General features: G+C 38.4%; 1 protein-coding gene across 20 annotated transcripts in view; it reads right to left on the reverse strand.

Annotated features, from left to right (window-relative positions):
- The window catches only part of tenm2a (teneurin transmembrane protein 2a), a 342932-nt gene extending 330381 nt beyond the window's left edge, over positions 1-12551 (reverse strand). For all 20 annotated transcript variants that reach the window (XM_057849548.1, XM_057849549.1, XM_057849546.1 and 17 more), the window contains exon 1: positions 12152-12551. The gene's annotated coding sequence lies outside the window, so the exon portion shown is untranslated. The remainder of the gene's footprint in view (positions 1-12151) is intronic.
- Positions 12552-13602: the final 1051 nt, after the last annotated feature.

The following is a 13602-nucleotide window of genomic DNA, read 5'->3' on the forward strand; positions in this document are numbered from 1 at the left end:
AATCGTCATCATTCACAGATGAACCCACTTAGTATGGATTAAACGTTATTGTATGAATACAATATGATAATGGCGAGTCAAACAAAATTTTCCCAAACAGGGCTATTCAAGTCATCTGGTGAAAATTCTTCTAGTTTTAATATCACAATGTATATCGCAAATCCATTGTTCAACTATACTGCACAGGGTTTAAGGAACCTGTACAAGTGTTTCTAAAACTGCTTAAATCATTTAAACATCAACCACAATTATATATACTGTAGCATGATCCAAATTTTTAATGTATTTTCTTTTAGTACTCACTTATGAATTCTTTGAATTTTTCCCTCTATACCAATCCAGTTTTGAAACACTGAAACACTCAGGTGATTTAGGGCTATATAAATAAACTTAATTTGGCATAATTTCCTTTTTTATCTGAAATTAACACAGGAACGAAAGCACAGTGAGAGATTAGCAAACGGAGGGATGGAGAGACACACACATTTTATGAATAGTCCTTCTCTCTGCAACTAAGACCAATGAATCCAGCTCTGTGCCCACCACTGATCAGCCCACCTGACCAACATGTCCAGTTACACAGCATCCTTCTTTTTAATGTGGCCTCCCCAGCGCACCAGCGTTTAGTAATGCAGTGAGACCATGGTGGCAAATGGCTGTGCATGCATATTATGCAGTAATGTAGGACAAAATGGAAAAAATCTTTTTATACAGTAAAATGAAAAATGAATGTTGAGTGAGGTTTCCAAATGATAAAAAAATATAAACAATGAAATAAGATTTTATTTTTTACACGGTCATTTGTTTATTAGACATATAGCAGGTCACAAGAAGTTGATGCATATTATAAATAGCATTCGAATAAGGATGCCTGACTGGTTCCCATAGCTTTTGTACTTTTCATATTAATTCACGGATGATTGACATTTCTCTTTATTTCCGAGCCATTAACATCAACAACGTAGATACCTAGCAGTAATCCGAGACATTATTCATGAGTTCATAGGCTAGAAAGCACATGGGTTGGAGATGTTAGGCTACTTAAATTCAACAGAGGTAGTCAGTCCACAAACTGCCAAAGACATATGAGGAGGTTGACATAAAACCAGTCAGTCAGTTGACAGACAGATGTAAAATAGTAACTATCATACCTAATATCATCCTACCCATGCCCTTATTTGCCTTTCAAAATCACCTAGAAGCCGGAAGCATAATTATCCAGGAAAGCTTTACTTTTTGTAAAGCTTGGCTAATGTTGGGTGTCACAAACCACACATTTGAATACATACACACAAGCACACAGACTATACCAAGCATTTTCTGAACCACGTGATGATTCAGAGTAAAGAAATCATATGCAGTATTTACAGTTAGCTGTTCATAAAGGTCAAAAGGAAGCACAGATGGGAGGGTGGCACTCATGACCTTCAGAATTCAATATAAAGTCAGAGAAAAGCATAGTAAATACCAGAACTATTATTCTATCTTTCCAGTCCTCAATATAAAATAGCATGGAAGAAAATATCTCCCATCGTTTAATATTTCAAGTATATTCTCTGACTTTGCTTATTTATTATGTGACTCTGAGGGTTATATAATTTATCTTGAATTTCTCTGTAAAAATCAACATTCAATTTTCTGGCAGTATGGTTCACAATAAGTATGGAGGGACTTATTGTGAAAGTTAATCAGCAGTGAATTAAATGTGCTCCAAAAACAAGTGCAAGCATACATACGTGTGGCTACACATCCGCACAAATACAGTGAAACAAATTAGGTAGAGGAAATTAATTACATACAATTTGCCCTTTAAAAAAACAAAACAAAAACAAAAAAACTTGTATGTAATACATTGGATGAACATGAGTTGTTTGGAAAATGTTTACTTTAGTAGTTGATGTTTATACTGGGGCTGTAACTTACGGTATATATACTGTATATTAAATGTAGCTCATCAAGGTCCTTGGAGATCACACCATTGGTGTTAAACGCTCAAGTGTAGCAAGAAAGGATTAAAAAATGAACAATTTAAAGCATTCAACAGGGGGGAAAGATGAAAATCCGCACAACACTAAATTGAAATATCCCAAAATATCAACATTAGGGCTGTAACATTAACAATAGCAATAAGGCACATTTGTTTTCACACATAAATCAGTGACACACTGCAACAATCTGGCTTGCTTTTATACATAAATCCAGGATTCAAAATCAAATAGATGCAAAGATGTCACTGCGTTTTCAGGCTTCCCAAAACCATATACAAAATGCTAGACAATGTTACACATTATACCCCAAAGGCCACCCTTTCTAAACAAAACATATCAAGGCAAACAGTTGTAAAATGGTATGTGCAAAGGACTATAAACAATACTTACACTCACCGCACTCTTAGGTAAAGAGCTCCTGTCTTATCACTAAACCTCTGAGTTTTTAGTTAATCAGTTGTGACACAAGGTTATTTCTCCTTCCATTACCACAATAGTGTGTTCTAAATAATAAGATGCTTTGGGGGTAATGTAGCGTGCCGCACAAGACTTAACTGTTACTCAAAATTTATCTGACGAAATAGCATCCGTGCCATCAACTCCATTTACCAATGAAGCACCAAACACCTGCCGGGGGCTATAATTGGATCAAAATCCACAACAACAAAACAGAGGCTTTGGGCCGCAAGTGATGAAGAGTGCAGAAACCAAAAATGAAACAAAATATACATACTTCCACTAGATGTAGAAGAAATACACTAGAGATTACATAATGGGTTCTTCGATTAAGTTGCAGTCTAATGAACAGTTACATCCAGGAAAACCTGTTCCATAGAAATGCACTTCAAGGCTACGTTCATACTACAGTTCTTAATGCATGAATCCGATTTTTTTCGCGTTTTTCCAACTCGAGTGAGGCATTAACTTGACGGTCTGAACATGACAAGTCACATAGAAGTGGACCATTTCAAATCCGATCTGGGCCACATTTCTCCACAATGTCGCAGCGGTCTGTAATGTCAAGTCTCCCAAATCGGAATTCATGCAGCAATTACGTTATCAAAGAGCGAGAGAGATGCTACGGTAGCGGTGCAGCTGTGCGTTTTCAGCGCCTAGCTTGCATTGAACACGGCTTTTGGGGAAGGGCCGGGCTTGACAACAGTCAAAAAAAAAAAAAAAAATTGGTTGAGGATAAGCCTGAGAATGACCGGTTTTCTCTCTGCTCTATATGAGCAATATTTCAACATTGCTTACACGGCCGAGAGTCGGGGCAAACTGCCCGTATGTGTGTGTGACATGCACGGACAGTGCGTGTATGCTATCGATCCATATAAACTATGAATATAAGCCTAAACGGGGATTATTTATGTCTTTTATTTGTGTCCTCTTTTTGAAAAGCAAAATATGATACCCCTGGAATGACGAATGACAGCCAGCATGTGTGGTCATTTGTTTTGATGCTTCTGCGCATCTGGGTCCCCTTGCTCAGCGCGTGTCGGACTGCGAATCAGTGCGCATGTGTAATACTTGAATGGTCTCAATGAACAAAGGCAGTCCGAACTGGCACGCCAAAAAAAAAAAAAAACAGATATGACAAAAAATCGGATTTGTGCATTTGTGCATTTGTGTAGTATGAACCTAGCCCAAGAAACCAAACTGCTAAGTTAGCAGATAAAACCCCAGTATTCGGCCGAATCAACGATGGTGACAAGTCTGCAAATCGACAGGAAGTAAAGTGGTTGGAACCCTGGTACGGCTGACAACCTGCAGCTGAACATTCACATGATCATAGAGATGATTGTGGACTTACTATATCCGTGTCATAGATGCCCCTCACACTGACCAGCTAAACTGTATCAGTTGTTGGGACCTTCGAGTTATTGCTTCATAATTAAAGTGGGAACTTGAAGGCTCTCTCAACCTCTTACAGATTGGTCACTGAATCAGTATTACCACACTACTGGCCATTTAAAATTATTCCATGACCATGCGTCATTAGCACAACTGTCCTTGTATCAACATTGCTGTACTTCTGCTTCCTATGCATTACTCAGTGGCTCTCTGTATCTGTGTGTCTGTGTCCTAAATACATATTTTATCCTAGTGATTTGTTTCCTGTAATACTAAAGAGAGTGAAATTGTGAGAGACAAATTGATTGTATGTTTTGAACATAATTGGCCACTTGATTCCAATTCTAACGCCTTTTTTGGCACCATTTCTCTACAGTCACTACTGAAACTGTTAAGGTTTCTGTTTGTTTCCTCCTAGTGTGACTTGTCCTTGTTATTGCCATCTGATTTCACCTGTTGTACCTGCTCCATGTGCATCCACCAATCTACTTCCTCTCATGTCACCCACCTGTGCCTCATTGTCTCATTACCACTTGTCTGTGTATGTAAGCTACCGGTTTTCGTTCAGTTCTTGTTGCGACATTGTTCATGTCAGCGTTTGAGCCCCGCATGTTCCTGTGCCCCTGTGCTGCCATGTTTGAGTTCCATGGTAAGTTGTTTGATGCCAGTGTTTTGTTTGCCTTAGAGTTTTCTGATCCCGCAGTCTTTTATTTGTACTTTATTGGTAACCTATTAAACCATTGTTTCAACTGCGCCTGTCTGCCTCGCCTTCGCGCTTTCACTGCATTTGGGTCCACCTCACCTGCCTGCTTGAGAAACGTACCAAACAGATGTTTAGAATATATAATATTAAAAAAAACAACAACAACAACAATGTAATAGTTATCCTCAAGACAAATTTATTCGAGTATATTGCACTCTTGATTTTTTTTTTAGGACATTTTATTTTTAATCCCAAAGACTTTTAGCCTGGAGCTCCACACTCACCGCTGTTCCAGCTATCGAGTCTGGGACCCAACTCCTTATTGGCCTCTCGAGCATAAACAAAATCGTCCGCGCAATCAGATTTATTTATTTGCGTGATGTGTTCTTAACGAGCAACGTCACTCTTGTGCGTCGGAAGTCGTCTCCACAACAACAAAGATAGCGAACGGGAGAGCCAGGAATATGTTCCTAACTGTGGTAAATTCAGTTTTAAATGACCAAAAACACATTGGGTTGCTAAACCAACAGTCTGTCTCGCGCTAGCCATGTTGAATTAACTTTTCCGTTCTCATCTTATGTTTACGTCCTCGCGCTAGAGTTTCTAGTCGCTTTACCAACGTCACCTCTGCCCGTCACTGATTGGTCCACTCAGCTGTATGTTTGCTGTGGCTTGCTCCGCCCTGGGAATTTAATCCGCTGAACAGTCGCCAGACTCTATAGCTGGAACAGCGCTGTGTCTGAAAGTCTTTTAGCCTGGAACTCCGGAGTTCAAAACTTTAATGTGGAATGTCGCTAAATATCATATGCCTCAGTGGACTTATCCCTTTGGGGTGTCGTCATAATGTGACTGTTGTTGTTGCCCGGACCATCCTGCATTCAAATCAGTCATTTACTTATTTTGTAGCAAGAAACATCTTGTTAGGGCAACCTTTGGGGGGGCATTATAAGCATTATGTTTATAGATATTAAGAGCACCCTTTGCTATTTACAATTTTTATCCAACCGCTTTCTTACGCAGTACGTCAGGGTACTAAATTACCTGTTTTTCGTTGGTAGAACACAAAATCAATATATTCCGATTACTTTTTTTTTTTTTTTTTTACCAAAATTCGAGTCATCACTTCAAACTGCCTTTAATCTCATGACGACACATTCACATATTCATATTATCAGACTAATCAATCAAAATCGACAAAAAAATCCTATTCCAATTACATTGAGTATATAAGAAATAACGTAATTATTAATATACAATAATATATGTCTAAATTCAGAGTTTAGCTATTTCATTTATACACTTCTGCATAAAAAGTTTGATTATTTCAATTACGAGCATCAACCTTAGCTAAAACTGGAACAAATACACTGCAAAAGCATCAAAGGGCATAACTATTGTGAGGACTAACCAATAAACAAATCTGTTTTACCTGCCTCGAGGAATAGTCTAGAATCCCAATTAGCACCCAGTGGGTTCTCTCCAATCTGTCATAATCCTGATTTTGTGATTAGCAACTTTTTTTTTTTTTTAGCACATGGCAACTAAACGGAGCTGACCGGATGCATTCATTATTTTTAAATACATACCAATTATGTGAAAAATTGCTGCAAGAATTTCATATACAATGTGTAAATGTCATTCAATAAAACTAATTTTCATTTCATTATAATTTAAGACGCAGGACATATAAATCAACAAGCTAAGGTGCACATCATTGTAGTTTCGGTAATTACGACTGCTTGTAATGTCTTAATTGATGCAATTGTGCCTTTTTTCCAAATCTAAAAGATGCATTTGACTGTAATTTGGCAGTAGCACAACACTGGCTGCGCTACAAACATTCAACCACCATGCCGGTTTATTATCTAACTCTGAGTGGGCTTTGAATTGGCTTGGAAGGACAAACTGTATTAACTGGGCCCTCAGTACCAACACGGGTCATTCCTAGTGTGAAAACGGCATTAGTGAAATTGGACCCTTGAGGTTTTCTAATGCTCTTTTCCATCTGTTTGCCTGTGTGAATGTTAAGTGTCGTATCAATGCAACAAAGTACAAGCAACATCACGAGGGTAAGACTGGACATAACAACTAAAAGAAGGAATACTGTCCCAAGAGTCTGTTTACATGATGCTTGTGTCTACTTATGAGCACACAGTGTAGACGGACTTGCTTATGCATTAGGGTTATTGTGTGAAGCTTCAGTCTGTAATCCCCTAATCTGCTGAACCCTGGAAATCACTGCAGTCATCTGTCAGCCAGGTCAGAGAAGGGCTCAACACTAAAACACATGCACACGCACACCCACACAGTGAGAGTAATTTAGTCAACAGGGTCAGCCTCATTCAGTCTAATAAAGATTGATGCTCCTCTGCCCAAACCTCACAGGTGTTGTAGTAAAATGTAGACATACATAACCGAAATAGAGGCAGTGAGGGCAGAAATAGAGAGGTAGAATTCACTACAATTGATTTCACCAGTAAATAAGAAAATAATAATAATAATAATAATAACATTCCTGTGTTGTCAGGAATAGTGTTTGTATAAAAAAATAATCTGCAAAATCTGTTCTTAAATTATTGAAAGGGAGATTTATCGAGGTGTTAAATTCACAAATATTTCCTCCGCAGTTGCTTCATTTAAATTGTCTTCACAGGCCGAATGTGCTTCATCAGTCTGACTATATATCCAATAGGTTAGACATGTACGGCGTCAAAGTTTCAAAATCGCAAAAGAATTCCGTCATACCGTCCCTAAGGTATTAGCTATTTTTTATGTCCCAAAAATGTATGGAGAAATCCCTCGCTTGCAGCTGTAAGGCTCAAACCTCCTCCACCGGTTGTTGCTCAGTGTTAGTGAGTCAGCTGTGCTACACGATGGCTGGAGGAGGTGAAACCTCTGAACTTTTTTCCCCTATCGAAGAAAAAGCTGGTATGGGAATACTCCGGCTACACAAAAGCTACAGGCGGCCGAGGTTTAGAGGAGGATAGCCAGCTGAGAGGCAATACCTCCAATATGATTCCGCATTCATAAACAATTAAAGATTAATAAACACTGTCATGAACGTTTCCCATTAGCTACGAGAGTTAACTCCGGCGTGTTTAGTGTGTCTAGCGGTGGTAAAGTATGTGGTGTTTTTTTTCTCTCTGGCAACTGTCTGTGTTGAGAAAGAGATTGTGTGTATAGTATAAACACAATACGAGTCATACACACATGCTTTTTATGGAAAATAATTCAATTATTTTTGTTATGATGGCAGTAATGTTGAGCTGTGGCTGTGGGTCGAGGCTCACCTAAATGACTGCATTTATTTTAATTTTTAGAATTTTTTGTTATTTAAAAAAATATATTTTAACTTAATATTATACTTATGTTCCAATTTGCTAATGTTTTTATTTTTTATTTTTAACCCAGATATCGCAAAGTAACACATTTTAAAGCTGTAATTGCAATACCGTGATGCCGTGAAACTATGATATTTAGGCTTAAGGTTATCATACCATCAGAATATCATACCGGCACATGCCTACTATAGGTATGCTGTATATGTCATCTTCAATTTACACATGCGTGTTATTTGGTTGCAGTTTTACAACTCAAATATCTTAATTGATATGTCCCATTGTTAATAACCAAATCTTGGATGTTTGTCATTTTTAGGAATTAGGTCTCCATAAAGGAAATATAGGAGATTCGCTATGGTGATGGCATGCAGCTAATCTTACGGAACATAAGGTCCAGCAAGGACACAGACTCTGAGAAGCTCTAATGCTCTGACGCTTGTGTCGGTTGTAAAGCTCCAAGGTCCGTCTGTTTATATGTATTTATATACATGTCTTTGTGTGTGGCTGTGTTTGTGAGTGGGGGTGGCTTGATGGGTATGTGCCAAATAGGACACCCTGAGGGTTTGTCTGGAGATTGCGGTTGACACGGCCTGCTGATGTCCAGAGTGTGCTCCTATTAGTGCTCGTTCGTTTGCAAACATACACATACTGGCACAAACACGTAATGAGCTCCAACACAAAGGTCACAAGGGTTTATATAAGTACATTCTTCCGTGATAAACAATTTATTATAATAGTACATCAATGAAACTAGTGAGTGAATACTGCAATCTGAAGACTGCTTTCTTTTGAATTGTAGACCATGTCAAAAGCTCAAGATGGAGTAAAAGGAAGAAAGACTACAGAGACTGATAGATAACACAGACTCATGACTACTTGACGAGAGCAAAAAGTGGAGGAGGAGAAGGTACTGAAAGAAACTGCGAGTTTGATGGAAGTGTGATCTCAGCAGGGCAGCTAATCATCTCTACGTGCTGCCATGTCAGAAATTAATAGTGAATAGTGGACTATGGCACTGCTGAGTTGGACTTTTCCCCTTCATGCCATCTCACCAAAAAGTAAAGTCATTGCATTTAAGATGCAATATTAACTTGCAAATGCATTACCTGTTCAAGTGTGCACAATTAATTTTCATTTCCAACTGAATCGCTTCCTTATGTGTACTGGAGACTGGAGACAGGCTGTAGCTCTCAGACTAGATGAAGTTCTTGAATATCCAGTTTGTGCATGTTATCATCTTTAGAAGATGTCTATATCTGTAAACTTTCAAATGACTGTAAAAGCACATAACATTAGTTTTATTTGTTGCAGATTAAGAACAAAAATATTTTGAATAGTAGGATTTGCTCACTGTATCCATCATGCAAACTCGCTTCAGCAAATTTTTTATGTGTCTTTGTCATAATGGAATCGAGAAGTTTGTGTGAGTGAAGTGAAACTAGTTTACGTGTTTTGCATGGGGTAAGATTCATTGTTGGTGAGGAAAATTACAGCCAAACAGTGATGTTTTTTCCTAGCACTTTTTCACAGGCTTACTTATAATATACAGCGGTACCCACACTTCAACATTGATTCTGGAAGTAGTCTCACAAACCAAAAAATCCGTAAGTAGAAATATGTTTTCCATGTAAATGCCCTAATCTATTCCCAGCACTACTGAAACGCCACATTCAATTTTATAATTGGGGTGAAACAGGAATAAAACAACAGCCAAACACCATACAGCAAAGGAAAAAATAAAAAAATATATATCTTACCTTTCGAGTGAGGAATTGTCCTCTTCCACAAGATCAGTGGTGCCTATCGCCTGTCTCACTGTTCGTGACACATAAACGTGAGGAGACCTGCGCTCTAATATGCTACTAATGTAGTGAACCGTGTGTGGGCTTAAAAAAACTCGTGAGACAAAAACGCGAGGACACTTGTACTCTTTTGGCTCAGGCGTCAACCCAAATTGAAACATCATCAACTATAGGCCAATAGGAGAGCAGAATCCCATTACTGAAGCATGATAGGAAAGATTATGACCACTAGTGCAGCAGGATCTTATGGCGCGATATTTATAAGCCGAAAGCAGGACGTACATATGTATCTTTTTCAGTATTGTATAGTATTTTTGCCTCTTGTAACCTGAAATTTCATTCTTATTAAGAGGCAATATTTTCCCGTTTTGGCGTGTCGTAACTTGAAAATTCCATTTGTAGAGACATTTGTACATAGAGGTATCACTGTACTGTAATTTCCAGACTACAAGATACTACTTTTACCTCACCTTTTGAATCCCGCAATATTCTTTATAGCGAAGTCGCCTATTTGTGGATTTTTTATTTCCACCGAAATCAATACGTTTTCTGAATCTGAATTTTTACGGCTGAGTGCGCACTAGAGGGCATTCGAGCAGCACAAGAGCAAGACATACAGGTTGAAGAGCTACAGTAATGAGCTGAGGACGAAGCTACTTTGTGTTGTGTAATATAATCAGTCAAATCTAAAATGTTTTCTATACTTGTAAATGAAGTGCGTTACTTTCTGGTAAAATTCCTTTTTCTTCAACCAATGATATTGACCTTAAAAATCATCAGTCAAAATTGATCAGATCCGTCATAATTGATCAGATCAATCAAAAAAAAAAAAAAAAACTTTTTGAATCTTTTTAATAGGACGATAACAATTTCACAGCCACTGTTGTTGCTGGCACATTGAGCACAAGTTAAAGATTACTATACCCTCAGGTACAGTCAACTAGATCAATTTTCAGCCAAAATGATTGTATTAGTGCCCCAGCTATACTGTCTAATGAGAACAACCTTTAGTCTTACAAAATTAAAGAACCTTTACTGTAGACTAAATAGTTTGGGGAATCATAAATGAATGACACTGATTTCAATCGGTCAGGCAGAATTTTGTGTCCCTCCCCTCACAGAATATATGGTTTTATGCACAGCACACACAAAAACTAAATATGTAACACACATATTAACTACAATAGCCTGACTGTGGAAATTATATATATCCATATTTCATCTAAAATTATTGGAGATATGAAGAAAGACTCTCCAGTCACTTGAGAGTTGCCTCCTCTTTGGAGGTTTTATCAAACAGATGCTGTTCTACTGTCTTATTTCTGCATTTAATTAGAAGTTAAATCATTTTACGTGAATCTGGCTACTTGCTGCCATCCTTCCCAGCTCACCAACTGTATGTATTTCAATCAGAAATCTGCAAAATAGGGATATTTTGTCAATTAAATTATGAGAATTATTGAACTAATAAAGAAAATCAAAAGAGCACAAATCCCTCATTTAAAATGGAAATTATCATCTTCAAATGTGTGTTTTGTCACTCTGAACCTCCCCTGACTGTACATCCTTGGTGTTTTATTCCATATGTGGCTTTTCGAAGCATGTTTTCATTGGTTGATGTTGTTAGACACGTTACAGAAAACATGCGGGTCAGCATTTTTATTTTTCATCTTGTTAAAACTAAGCTTGCTCAAAGTATTCTACAATGAACAAACCAAATATCTTAGAGCAGAGACATATTTACGTATGATCACGTACAAAGGCTGCTTAGGGTTGACAATACTTATACTACTAATGCTTAATTCCTTCACACCATGAGAAGGTCTGAGCTGTTTCAGAATAAAGAGTTATAAATAAACGTGGAAATATCAGAAAGCAGATCTGACCATGCTGTAGTCTTATGCAGGGTGGGGGAGGATAGTGAGGGGTCCCAGTAATGACAGGTCAAGCATCAAATTAAACCCCACTGGTCACTCAGTCAATGTCATGGTGACAACAGCATATTTGAGAGAGATTGAAATGGCATGCCTTGTCCAATATGATAGGTATTTGTAATAAACCTTGACCTTTAATTACAATCACCATAAAGTCAAGACCGTGTGGTTCAAAACAATACCATCAGACACCTGGGATTTATTTATTTATTTATCTTAACTGCATGGCGTGTGTCTCCACTGAGGCATGCGTGCAGCTTTCCAGATTACCTACCCAAAGAAATACCTACACTCAAACCACGCAGAAGCGCATACAAGCAAAAGAAGCAGGGTTGAGGCAATTGTCGTTTCTCCCCTATTCATGACCGTGAATATTATTCAATGTATGATATTTCAATGTCATGGCACCACGCCGCTCCCACGCTCTTTGACACAAGATTGCATCCACACATCGTATGAGCTGCAGCATCCATAGTAACAGAACAGTCATCATAAGCGTCTCTGCAGCTGGAATTTTTTAAGCATAGCGTACCTGTTTTCCAGAAATGTGCACCGTTCAGCGCATAATCCTCCCTCGTCGACTTGCAACTTTCTTTCTTCCCAGCGAACAAATCAGTTAAACACGTGTATTTTAGTGCATAGTTTTCTTCTTCATTAAAAAAAAAAAAAAAAAAACGCTACAATATGCGGACAAGCTGCAGGACAGGGTGGCCAAAAAACCTCCCGCGCAACATCTCAGCAGACGCGGGACTCAAACGGAGCAATCCATCCAAAGCAGGTAGCAGGGAAAAAAAAGAGAGCTAACTTTATAAGCAGGTCACTGAGCCCAGACACGCAGCAGTGCGCAAACGTCGAGCCTTCACTAGAGAAAAAGAGTCAGACAAGCTGTCGGACATGCTGTGGAGACATCAACAAACGGCAATGACCGAGGCTCGGGAGCGCGCGTTCACGGTCGAGCCAGCGGTCATTATTATCTGTGCATGCAGGCTTTAAATCCACTGTGCACTGCTCGATGCAGTAGCATCCATGCAAGAAGCTGATCACCCGACTGGACTATTTCATCCAAATTATAATTCCATTTTCCTTCAATTAACCACCGTTAGTGTCCTTTTTTTTTCTCAAGTTTAATTTATATATTTATTATCAATAAAAAAAAATGAAATAGTAAAATAAAAGGATTAAGGTGGATTATATGGATGTAGACTTTGAAAGCAAGTTTAAATGAAGCAAGATAATGATGAAAAAATAAGAAGGCTGAACACTAGCTGGTCCCTTACTTTTTGTACACCCGGCACAATTTAATGATATTCCCATACAAGATTAATCTCCTCTGGTATTCATTTTAAAACTAATGTATGGATGGGTATTTTTTTTGTTTCTGGCCTTTCAGCGAATATGGTTTACGGGACGATGGGGAGTGAAGAGGGAGAGATATATCTTAAATAGCGATACAGTTCTTACACATACAGTGGCGGCCCTAGCCTACATGGTGCCCTGGGCGAATAGATGCGCTGCCCCCCCCCCCCCCCCCCCAAAAAAAAAAACTAATGCAAAAAAAAAAAAAACCCAACATCCAAAACACAGTAATAGTTAACACTGTTACATTTATTAACATTATCAAACCAATGGCGTACCGCAAGCAAGCTATTTTTAGACCGTGACGTCGCATTGTAAAGTGGAATTAAATCCGAAGTGGGACATTATAGACCCACCCTCGCATAGAAACAATGTTATTTGTGCTACTTTTCTCCGGTAATCTTTCAAAAATGAACATGCAGATCACACATTGCTTTTTTGGAACTTGTAGAAACGACTCTAGACATTACGACTATGTAGGATGTTTTCTTCTTATGTTTCCCGAAACCAAAAACTCGGGAGGAAAAAATGTGAAGACTGAATCAACTTGCGCAGACTTTAACACCAGCTCGGCAAATCCATATAGCGCTGTTATGTAACTGCGTTATTTATAACGGCATTATTCCC

The sequence above is a fragment of the Corythoichthys intestinalis genome, chromosome 11, assembly GCF_030265065.1.
Source record: "Corythoichthys intestinalis isolate RoL2023-P3 chromosome 11, ASM3026506v1, whole genome shotgun sequence".
Taxonomy (NCBI): domain Eukaryota; kingdom Metazoa; phylum Chordata; class Actinopteri; order Syngnathiformes; family Syngnathidae; genus Corythoichthys; species Corythoichthys intestinalis.